The sequence below is a fragment of the Cupressus sempervirens genome, chromosome 4, assembly GCF_028749045.1.
Source record: "Cupressus sempervirens isolate cs-2001-9-10 chromosome 4, ASM2874904v1, whole genome shotgun sequence".
NCBI lineage: Eukaryota > Viridiplantae > Streptophyta > Pinopsida > Cupressales > Cupressaceae > Cupressus > Cupressus sempervirens.
The window spans coordinates 145,483,642-145,495,497 of NC_143121.1; positions in this window are offsets into that span (position 1 = coordinate 145,483,642).

Genomic DNA, 11,856 nt, shown 5'->3' on the forward strand with positions numbered 1-11,856 from the left:
CTGTGATGGGCTTGGAACCAAACTTTTAGTAATATCTTATTTGCAAAAAAAGGTGTCTATATGTTGGCGATATGAGAAAAAATGTGTAGGTCCAAATAGAGTCAGAATAACAACTAAAGGTGAAATGCCTTAGTTTTTGTGCCAACATCTATCAGTTTCTATGTCAAAGTGCATTGGTTTCTAGGAAAAAGTTCCTTTATTCCCATGATAACATGCCTCAATTTATTCAAATGCACCTTGATTTCTGTGCCAACATCCATAGACCACCTTATTATTTTTGATAAAAATCTTTATTTTTGTGCCAACATGCACCAATCACCTCAATTTTAGTACAAAAATATTAATTTCTATACTAAAGAATCTTTATTTTTGTGTTAGTATGCAAAAATTGCCTCGATTTGTGTGCCAAGGCCTTGGAGAGAAAAAAATGGCATTAATTGCAACTATGTCCAAATCAGGCATGCCTTATATGGAAACAGGGTTTTTTTGGTGCTTTAAGCTCAATGTTGATGTCTATTTGGGCTCAAACTAGTCTTGAAATCAGTGACCACCCTTGACTTTGACAACTAAAAAAACCATTTCTTAAGAACAAAAACCCTCTCAAAAAAGACAGATTTGAAAGCCAAGCCAAACCTCTCATAAACATAATAGGGGCATGGAGATCTAGAACTCTGATACCATGTTGAAGTTGATGAAAAATCAACCACACAACTCTTCAGAATTGTCTACATGCAAACACTTATCATGGAAAGAGAGAAGAAAAAACTATGGAGGTTGGGATTCTAAGATCCATAGTTGAGACATTCTTGATGAGAAAAAGAGAGATTTCTATTATCAAAATTGAAATTAATAAATTATAAAGAGATAAATCCTTATAAAAGGTGATCAAAACCTTAATAGGTAACTAACCTAGGTTTCATGATAATATTTAATAAAATAATTAATTATTATATGCCCAAAGATTAGCTTAAGTAAACTAGGGATAATAAGTGACTTAATAATTAAATCAATATGATTTAATTAATAAGAAAATACTTTATTACTCTAACATAATTGTATAAGAGAAATACAATTAAGAGTATAGTCAAAGGGGGAGTATCCCTAAGTAAGATTGTATAAATAAGGAAGTGGTCCATATTTTGTAAATTTTTTATGGCCATGTAACATATGTTACAAGCTTTTAAATTTTGTAGTTTTGAAGGTTTTTGGACTTAGCTAATTTTTCCAATATGGTGTCATAAATGCAAAAGGGGGAGATTATTGGCAATCTAGCTAGGTTAGTAAGTTTGAATTTGTCATGTATGGCAACATATACTCTATATGTATGGCAACATATACTCTATGTGAAGTGAGAAAAGTAAGGAGATGCAATTGTGGCAGTTAGTCTTGGAAAATTGTCCAAGCCTCACAAATGTTATCTAGTAGTACAGTTAAAAATTTGCTTGGTCTAATTCATAGAGAAAATATTGTCATGTGCCCACTTAGTTATAGTAAGAAGAGAATATGATGATTCTAGAGCTAAGATTGCAAGGCAATACTGGTAGTACATACAAATATATTACAAATTTTCCAATAGCAGTAATAAGATGACTAGATAAGATAAAGTGACGTAGGGGCAGGGTATATTCAAGTTAAAACACTCAAACTTAAACATAAGAAAAGCCCTATTCTAAGTCACACACATAGAAGAAATATAAATATCACATGAACAATGGAGACAAGATCTATATAAGACTAGACAATTGATAACCACACTAAAGTAATAATTAGAAGATGTCTGTCAATATACCTAATTGTGAGGCCTTCTAGGTTTCAGCCATATATCATGAATTTATGAAGTTATGATCCAAATTCACATCCAATAATTCTTCTCAATATATCATATCATCCCCTTCCCTCTTCCATATCTAACCAACCTTCTTATATAGCTTGCTAAGCCACAAGTCATCTTGTCAAGCATTTAATTACAGTATAGGTCCAACCCAGGAAGAGTAAACCAAAAAAAACACTAAATGAAACATAAAGAATTATGCACTTGTAGGAGGATCCATATATGTCCTAGGAGTTGGCTCCTAACTTTTCAATATGTCATGTTAACATAAGAAACTATGCCAAAATAAACAACACGCTTCACTAGAAAGAAAATGTAGGAACTAGGGACCGAAAAGAACGATTCATAACTTGAGAAATACAAATGATCAAGGCTTGTACTTTTAGGAGGAGGATAAATAATAGGCCCTCATCAGCATGCTAACTATACATAACTTGACACTAAAATCATCAACAACTACTTTATGAATAATATACTAGTACAGAAAATAAGATATATTTTTAGTTGATGCAAGATTGCTCAAAGAACTTGGATGCTCTTGCATCAGAAACCTAGGGTTAATAGATAACTGATATAGATACAATAGATACTACTTGCATTCTAACCTAAATCATGAAGATCCAACTTAATTTGTGTAATCCATGAACTATTTTCAATTGTTCAGTCTTTCCACTGAACTAGGTATTCCATGTAATCCTTACCTATGGTACTTTTTCCTACTTTGTTATTCAAAATATTTTCAATGTCTTCTTTCTATTTTCTATGATAATATAAGTTACTCTCATTCTCATCCTTTGTCAGAGATATCTACAATGTTGAGTATAGACAATATACCCATATCTTCTGGCAATTCCACTTCTTAGGCATTTCTACTATCAAACTTTTTCAAAATCATACAAGGTCCATACTTCTTCATTTCGTGCTAACTTTAGGTACCAAATAGAAATATATTCTTCTTCAATTGAATCATAACCTCAACACCAACTTCAAAATATTTGTGTCTCTTCCTTTTATCAGCTATTTGTTTATACTTCTGATTACTATCTTACAAATTTCTTTTAACTTCATTATGTAAAGTCTTCATCTCCCCCACTCCTTCTTGTCTTAGTAGAAAATTCTCTCAACTTTGTAGTTCCTTTAGGATGAAATTCTGTAAAAATCTCAAAAGGTTTCCTCTTAATGCTTCTATTCACATAATTATTGTATGCAAGTTCTTCTTGTGCCAAGACTAAATCCCAACTAGCAAGCTTATCCCCAACTAAACATCTTAGTAAGTTACCCAAACTTTTGTTCACTACTTGAGTTTGTCCGTCTATCTAAGCATGAAATATAGAACTAAACTTCAACTTTGTATTCATCTTTTTCAAAAGTGTTCTCCAAAAATAACTAGTAAAATTAGTTCCTTTTGTTGAAAACAAATTGATACAAGTATGATAAATGTGTTTTAATCATTGTTTTGTCACTAATGTCAAACCTACTACTTGCTGATAAGACAATCACTTAGATGATTTGATTACAATCATTTTTTTGATTGATGAAGAGGATTTGATAAAATGCATTAACAATAAAACTTAGAGGAAAGTTTGAGTTATGCTATGGAAAAGGAGTACAAGGATCAACTAAGAAAGTAATAGTATAGTTCATTAATAATCTACTTAAGGTTGCAAAGAATGGTTACACTGATTAAGTTTAAAAGAATAAGTTAAATTTTTTTTGTCTACCAAGCTTAACAATCTACATAGTAGGTGCCAAGGAAAGTTAGTGTAAGTCAAGCAAAAAATTAGTTGGAGCCAAGTGAAGTCAAATTTCAATGTAAGTTGAGTGATATAGTGTAAGTCAAGTAAAGTTTAGTTAATGTCGTGCACTAGTAAACTATAGTTCGTGTTGATTGTTTTGACAGTGGATGTCGAACAATATAATATGTGTCAAGCATCAGAAGAAAGTTAATGCAAAGTGTCAACATTATGAGAAAGATGATGAATTCAATGAATTTGAGCTAACAAGTTTGATTTCTTGGATTGTGTGAATCATGTGGAAGATAAGCTTGATGAGTTGGTGGCACAGAATTCAAGATAAACCATTTTGAAGTGAATTCAAAGAGTATTGAAGGAGAAGTTTCTAGAAGGGAATAAAATGAAAATATGGTTAGATTTATTGAATCCTACCTAATCTAACCTAACCCTAAAATGGACGAAGGAGGATGAATGACAAAAGATCTTAATTCTCTATTTATAGAGATGGTTAGTCAGAAGCAAAGGTTGTCATGTGCAAGAACCTAAGGAAGACAAGGAGTCTAGGTTATTTCTTCATTCAGTGACCTAAGAGAAGAGACTACATTGGCAAGCAAAGAAAGATTGCTTAAGGGTAGTATGCTTGAAGGGTGGACAAGCTGTTAGAGCTGAAGTGTGTGAAAGCCAAGAAGAATAGAGGACTGAAATAGAGATCTATAATCTGCTAAGTGAAGTTGTAATTTGTTATTAGATCAAGCAATACTATTACTTTCTAATCATTGTACTATTATTTGGTAAATAATTTGGATTAAGGTTGACCTAACAATCATTTGTAAATCCTTTAACCAGGTGACATTTCAAGTGAATGATCTAAAGTCCTCTAACAAGTCTCACTCCTAACAAGGTGATTGAAATCCTATAACTAGGACATATTTAATAGGTTTAGCCTTCCATAGGGCATCACTTTAGAAGAGTGAGAATTAGTAGCATGTTACTGGTGTTTTTTCCCAAATTAGGTTTCCATGTTAAATTATTGTGTCAAATGTGTTATTGAATTTGTTATGTTTGATGTTTACATTTTTGCAAAGTTGATTTGATAGTAACCTACAATTTGAAGTAATTGCATAATCTAATGGATATGGGTTCACTAAGCTATGAAAAGTTTTACATGTACATCTAGACCTTGGATAACTGATTCACCCCCTCACCCCCTCTTAGTTATTGTAAAGAATTCCAACAATTGGTATTAGAGCTATATACTTAAGAGGAATAGTTTGAGGGTACTAGAAGCAAAAAGATCAAGGTATCAAAAAAAAAGGTACCCAAGATTAATAGAGATAACCTTCCTACATGGAAAATACTAATGAAGCTACACCTTGGAGGACTTGGAGATCATGCACAATCTACCATCACCATAGAGCATGTTAATCTTGCTAGAGCCTTAACTGCTGAAGATCTAAAAAAGAAGAAAGAACATAACCAAGCAATGTTGGAGATTCCCTTTGCCCTAAGTTATGCTAAGTTTGATGATATCGAGGGATGTGATAGTGCAAAGAAAATATGGGATGCTCTTCACACCATCTATGGAGGAGACACAAATATTCTAAGAGCCAAACGTAAAAGTTTTAGAGGTAAGTTTGATGATATGAGAATGCAAGAAGGTGAGAATATTGCTCAATATTACTCTAGGATAAAAGATGTTATAAATACAATAAGAGAAGCCACTGGTAAGATAGATGATGACAATGTACTAAGAAAAGGTTTGAGAACACTTCTACCTATTTATACTATTAGAGTTTCTATAATTTAAGAATTGAGATGTATATCAAGCACTAATCTAACTCTTGAAGGTCTAGTAGGTAGGCTCACTACTTTTGAACTATGTAATTTTGATAATTACATAATTGACAATGTTCAATCTTCTTTTATAGCCAAGCTATCATTGAAGGATCCTAATGAGAAAAATAAGAAAGGGGTAAAATATGTGTCTAGTGACAGTGACATAGATGAGGAAGATGTAGATCAACTTGAAGCACTATGAGGAAGGAAATTTTATAGCTATAAAGGAAAATTAAAAGGAAAGTTACCCATAATGTGTTTCAATTGCAATGAGGTTAGTCATGATGTTGCTAGATGTCCAGAGAAGAAGAATTACAAAGGTGTCTAGACAAGTATAAAAGTAGAAGAGATGAAGACAATAAAGATTACAAAGACAAAGGCAAGAAATCTTGCTACATTGTTGAAGATGAAATAAAAGATGGGTATGAAAATCATGATGATGAAGTGGTATATGTTGCAATCAAGGATGAATCTAATTAGGATGAGGCAACTACACTAGTGTCTTGTGTGAACTTGAGAATGACAGATGGATCATTGATAGTGGGCATTCTCATCACATGACTAGAGATAAACATAAGTTCATTACCTTGAATTATTATGATGGAAATAGTTTAAGGTTTGGTAATGATGCACCCTAATTCATAAAAGAAAAAGGTTCTATCAAACTCATAGAAAGGATTTTATGTGACAATGCTTACTATGTTGAAGGACTTAACTATATTATTTTAAGTGTGCCACAATTGAATAATTCAGGTTGTAAGGTTGAGTTTGAGAACAAGATTGCTAAGATATATGATACTGATGGAAAACTAATTGAAAAAGGTGATCAAAATAGAGGTAATCTATTCTACCTTGATATAGAGGATGCTACTTGTTTAAATGTAGAATTTGATGATGTGTGGCTATGGAACAAGAGGTTATGTCATGTTAATTTGGATAACTTGGTTAGTAAATTAGTAACATGAGAAGAGTAACAGGTTTGCCTAAGTTGAAGAAACCTAACAATATAATTTGCAAACAATGTCAGTTAGGAAAAATGGTAAAGTCAAGTTTTAAAAGTAAGACTCACACCTCTAAAGGAATATTAGAGATTGTTCATACTGATTTTTGTGGACCAATTCATGTGAAAATCTACAAAGGAGATGGGTACACTATGCTATTTGTTGATGATTATTCTAGAATGATGACAATTTTGTTTCTCAAATAGAAATATGATGCTTTCTAAATGTTTAAGTGCCAATATGTAATTTATTTGTATACCCATATGATATATTATTCTTTTGGTATGGATCTTTAAAAACCTCTTTTTCAAAATGCCTTTTTTAGGACCATACCATGTTCATGTGTAGACACCATAATTTGACACAACTAAAAGAATTTTTGTGAATCCTTTAAAAAGAAGTTACCTGACACACCAAAGATTGATAAGAATAATTTTCTTGAATTTTTTAATGAATATTTTTTTATTACTATTTAATTGAATATTAAGCTAATTTCTAAAATCTCTCATTTATGAACACCATAATTTAATCAATTTTATTTTTTATTTTTTTAAAACTTCAAAAGAATTGTGTGAGGATTGATGACAAGTAAATTAATTTACAAAATATGAAAGATTTAAAAAGTTATTAAAGTTTTAGTGAATGTCACTATTTAATGTTTAAGAGATACTTTTGATTAATAAATAATGGAAAAATAGTAAATGAACTGATAATACTATAAAATTTACATTTTTGAAATCAGAATAATAAGACATATAATGGGTTTTTGTTTTGTCAAAAAATTCAATGGAGACGATCATATAAAAATTATGACAATCCCTAAAATTGTCGATTAAATATATTGTTAGAAATTAGTGACTTTATTACCCAATAGATAAGGCACTTATCTTTTGGTAGAGATCACTAAAGTTCTCTATTTTTGCATCAAAAACAATCCTGCAATTAGAGCCCCTGCTGGTACCTAATATGGACCTAGTATTTAAATTTTCATTTTATAGTCTTGAACCTCTTTGAACCAAGGTTCAAAGTAGTTTGAAGTGGTTTGAGGTAGTTAAAGGTAATCCTCCCTAAAGATTCAGAAGTTTGGGTTCAGAATCTGTTTTCATCAATGAGGTTTACTGAATTAGAAACCTCAAAGCTAGTTCAAACCAGTATTGTAGATGGTTGATATTAAATTTAGTATAGATTCTTGTACCTAGATGATATGGCTCAGATTGGCTCATATGAATACTTCTGGGTACATGTAGATGTATTTTGAATCATATTGATCTAACTAATCTAGATTTGAAGTCATCACTTGTCACAAATTTAGGGTGATTTGACTGCAAAAAGAATAACATATACATTATGGTGAGGCAACTTTAGAATTAGTGAAATTGCACTTGAATTTTGAAACTAGAATATTCATATGTCATGATATCATGACTCTCCTTAATACAAAACCTTTTGGTGACCGATGCCCTTAAACCAAGATAGAATACATTTTAAAATGCTAGGTGCCAACTATGGCATTGAAGAACCCAAAGTCACCAAAAGATACAATTCTTCATCACATGATTGTGATTATTTGCTATCACCATCAACCTCATGCCTTTCTTGATGATAGGAAGAGAAAGCGGCCCGAGTCTTCAACCTGCAGACAACAAAGAAGGAGATTATTCATAATACAATTTTAATGTAATGATTACAATAAGGCTAAATAGATAATCATCCCATGGCAATCTTGAGGGTCTCATCTTGGCATGGCCCAACATTACATGATCACTATAGAGGTACCAAGGTGGTATCAAAACTTTTTGACTAAATGTCAATGCAGTCATTTTTGCCAAAGTTAATTGTAGATAGAAGGGATGTAAATCTCAAGAAACATCATTGTTACTAGTCAAATAAAGCATAGAGGCTCACAGTCATAGTTAATAACTAGGGATGAAGGAATTGTTATCATCATCAACAATTTATTCAATCCTCAAAGGAACATGGTACAATCTCTACAATCAATGGTTGACTTACACATACTATAGTGACATCAAGAAGTTCAACTTATTGTCAAAAGCCAATGGAGTTTATTGTCCACAATTTTGGGAAGAATGCCATGAGTTAAGAGCATAAACAACACATGATCAAATGCAACTTCATACTGACATGATATTAGTAGAAATAAACCATGCATATATTGTAATGGTTAGAGGAAACCAACTCCCATGGTTGAAAGACATCGAGCGTGGTGTTCAAAAAGAGAATGAAAGAGCTCAGGTTTTTGGGTAGAAGACATAGAATTCGAAGCTAGTGGATTTTTTTTGAGTTTGACACCAGTGTATGATAATTAGTGAAAAATAACACTTTCAAGAAGGGCCATGAACTCATTATGATGTCTCAAAGTCAACATTAAAAGTAGAGATGCTAGAAAATAGTGTCCATGCCATCAAAATCTATTACAATAAGTGAGTGGGAGAGAACATTGAAAGGTATCGGGCCTAGTATTGATGGAGAGATAAATTGTGAGTGATTGGTTAGTTAATTAATATCTGCTTCATGTTTTAATAATGTTTAAGCCATATAAGTCAAACATTATATGGCTAATTAGAAACTTGACAGGTGACAAAAAGAGACCTATCATGGAATTCAAAAAAAGAATTAATTCAAAGGCATACTGAGGGAATTATTCCAAGAAACAATTACCATAACTGACTAGAGATGTTATTTATTGCAAAGACTCAGATTCACCAAGGGATCCATTTTTTTTAGATTTATTCCGGTCCTTCTAAGGGAGAGGGAGCAGACTCTGGGGTTGTAGAATAGTAGAGTTTTATTTTTCTAGACTTTATGTTAGTTAAAAAGGGAAATTTTGATTTTGAAATGTAATGTAAGGGAGGGAAATTCTATTTTCTTCTAGATAGTAATTTTGGTGTAGTGTGTAATAAGATCTATATAGTCTTTTACATTTTAGAGAAGGGAGATTTGGGAGATAATTGCACATCACAACTTCGAGTTTGGACAATTTTCTTTCCACTAATTGTTATCATTGTGTAACTTTTAGTTTTCTCTAAATGCATTTAGTGTTGTTGTTTTCTGAATGCATTTTGATATCAAGATATCTTTGAAGCTTTGATTCTTCACTTTCTTAGGGGGATGGAAGATTCATTTCTTGTTTTTTTTCTCTTTGTAATGTAGCATTTAGGCAAATGAACTTTGTGTCATTTATTGTTCATTTCCTTTTAGTTACTTAGTTTTTTCGCATATTTTTCATGTTTATGGATAGATGTTTGTAAACCTTTTGGGATTTCTAGTTAAAAGCATCCATATTTGTATTTCTATGAATTCCTTGTAAATCTTACATGAAGAGTTGTACCCAGACAAATTTAGAGAGTGCTTACGCTTTTCAATAGTGAAGTGACTCAACTATTAGTGTATTTTCAATCTTCCTATCTAGGCTTTATGGTTATTTTGTATATTTTTCTATTTTATCGTCTTGTTCTTTAATTTTCAAGATATTGATTCAAGTTCAAAACTAGTGCAATCATGAGATCAAAACAACTAAGATAGAAGAAAATAGAAGTTATGACAAATGAGGAGATTGCAACAAATAAAGAGAATGAAGCACAATGGCAATGAGAGAGAAGACAAAGAATTAGAGAGTTGAGCAATGTTTCAAAGGAGAAAAATATCATGGATACCATGATGGATGAAGAAGCTGAAGAAGAGAACCCAATACAAGAATCAAACATCCAATCTAGGTGTGTCTCCAAACTTTTGCATTTTTTCTCATGATAAAATAGATGATTTTTAAGAAAAAGGTTATGATTTAAATGATTTAGATTTTCTTCATGAGAATATATTGCCAAACGATCATGAACAAAAAAATCTAATTGAAATGCATGCCCCAAAAGAAGTACCAAGAAAAATTGAAATCGAGATTCAAATTCCAAATAATAGTGAAAATGAAATGCCAATTGAAAGTAACAATGGTATGAATGTAGACATGGAAACACCAATTACTAAACAAGCATATCAGAATGATACTAAAATATGTGAACACAATTTTGATTTTCCTAATGATGTTCTAGATAATCTTGAGGGATTGGTTTCATGGAGAAAATCTAGGACACATCCTAATAGATCATATAGACGTTGTTTTTATAATAAGAAATTTGAGTTTCAATGTTAGTTGATATTGCAACTAATTAAAATGTCTAAAACGTGAAAAGTAATGAAAACATCAAGAATGTATACAAAATCCAAGACTAAAATTGAGTCCTTAAAACAAGTTGTATCCACTATTGCTAGTGCCTTTAATGTTATCAAAAATAGAAGTTGCTCTAAAAATAAGAATGTAGAACAATAAGCAATAATAACAACTTTAGTTAACAAATCAACAAGTACCAAAAGATTGATTAGTAACATAAGTAGATATCTTAATGTGAATCATAAGACTTTAGAAAGAGTTGTAAAGAGAACTATTAACTTTGAATGTGGTCCAAAAAATATTTTGTAGACTTCTAGTGGTATACTCCCAAGATGTGATGAAACTTACTAGTGAAGTCAAAAGTTTGGTTGAATTTTTTTGGCTTTATATTACAAGAGCATCGGCTAATTCAAGAGATGTTCTTAAATTGAGAGTTGGCTAAAAAATATGTGATTCACATCCTAAACACCTTTTCAACATGACTCAAACTAAATTGTTTAGAAATTTGTAGATGGTAATTTGTTAACTATTACCATTAGTCAAAGAACTTTTGAAAAGTGTAAACCATGGTATGTAAGGAATGACAAGGAAATAATCACAAGTTGTTGTAAAAGTCATGTTCAATTTCATTACCAATATGATGTATTTCGATCTATATGTGGTACCATATACAGTAAAGAAATGTTGTAGGAATGTCATATAAAAATACCACCTCAAGCTATAAGAGATTTCATATCAGGTTTGTTTTGTAAGCCACCTAATGATCAATACTTTATTTTCAATGCATGTCTTTCTGGTACATTTTATATGTGTGGCAATTTTTCTTTGTTAGATGAATGTTTGCATGAAAATGCTTTGACTATTGTTGTACAACAATTAGTTGATGTAAAATGATTCAAAACTATTGTTCACATCCATTGAAGGATGGGAAGATTGGAGGAAGGTGTGATCTAGTTACATATAAAGTTAGTTGTCATGCATTTATGGATGAGTTTAAGAGTGTCATCATACCAAAATATGTTAAACACTCTCAATATGCTAGATGGCTTGATGGACATTTTCATATATGTAAGAATACATTTCCAATTGGTACTATACTTTCAATTGTTGCCTTTGCAAAGAGCTACACATTTGCACCACAATATTACAATTCAATGCAAGTAACAATATATGTTCATATAGTTTATAGGCATGCACCTGATAGTATAGAGAAGGATCAAAAAATATTGAGAGAGTAGCATTTCTATATGAGTGATAATAAAATTCATTCAT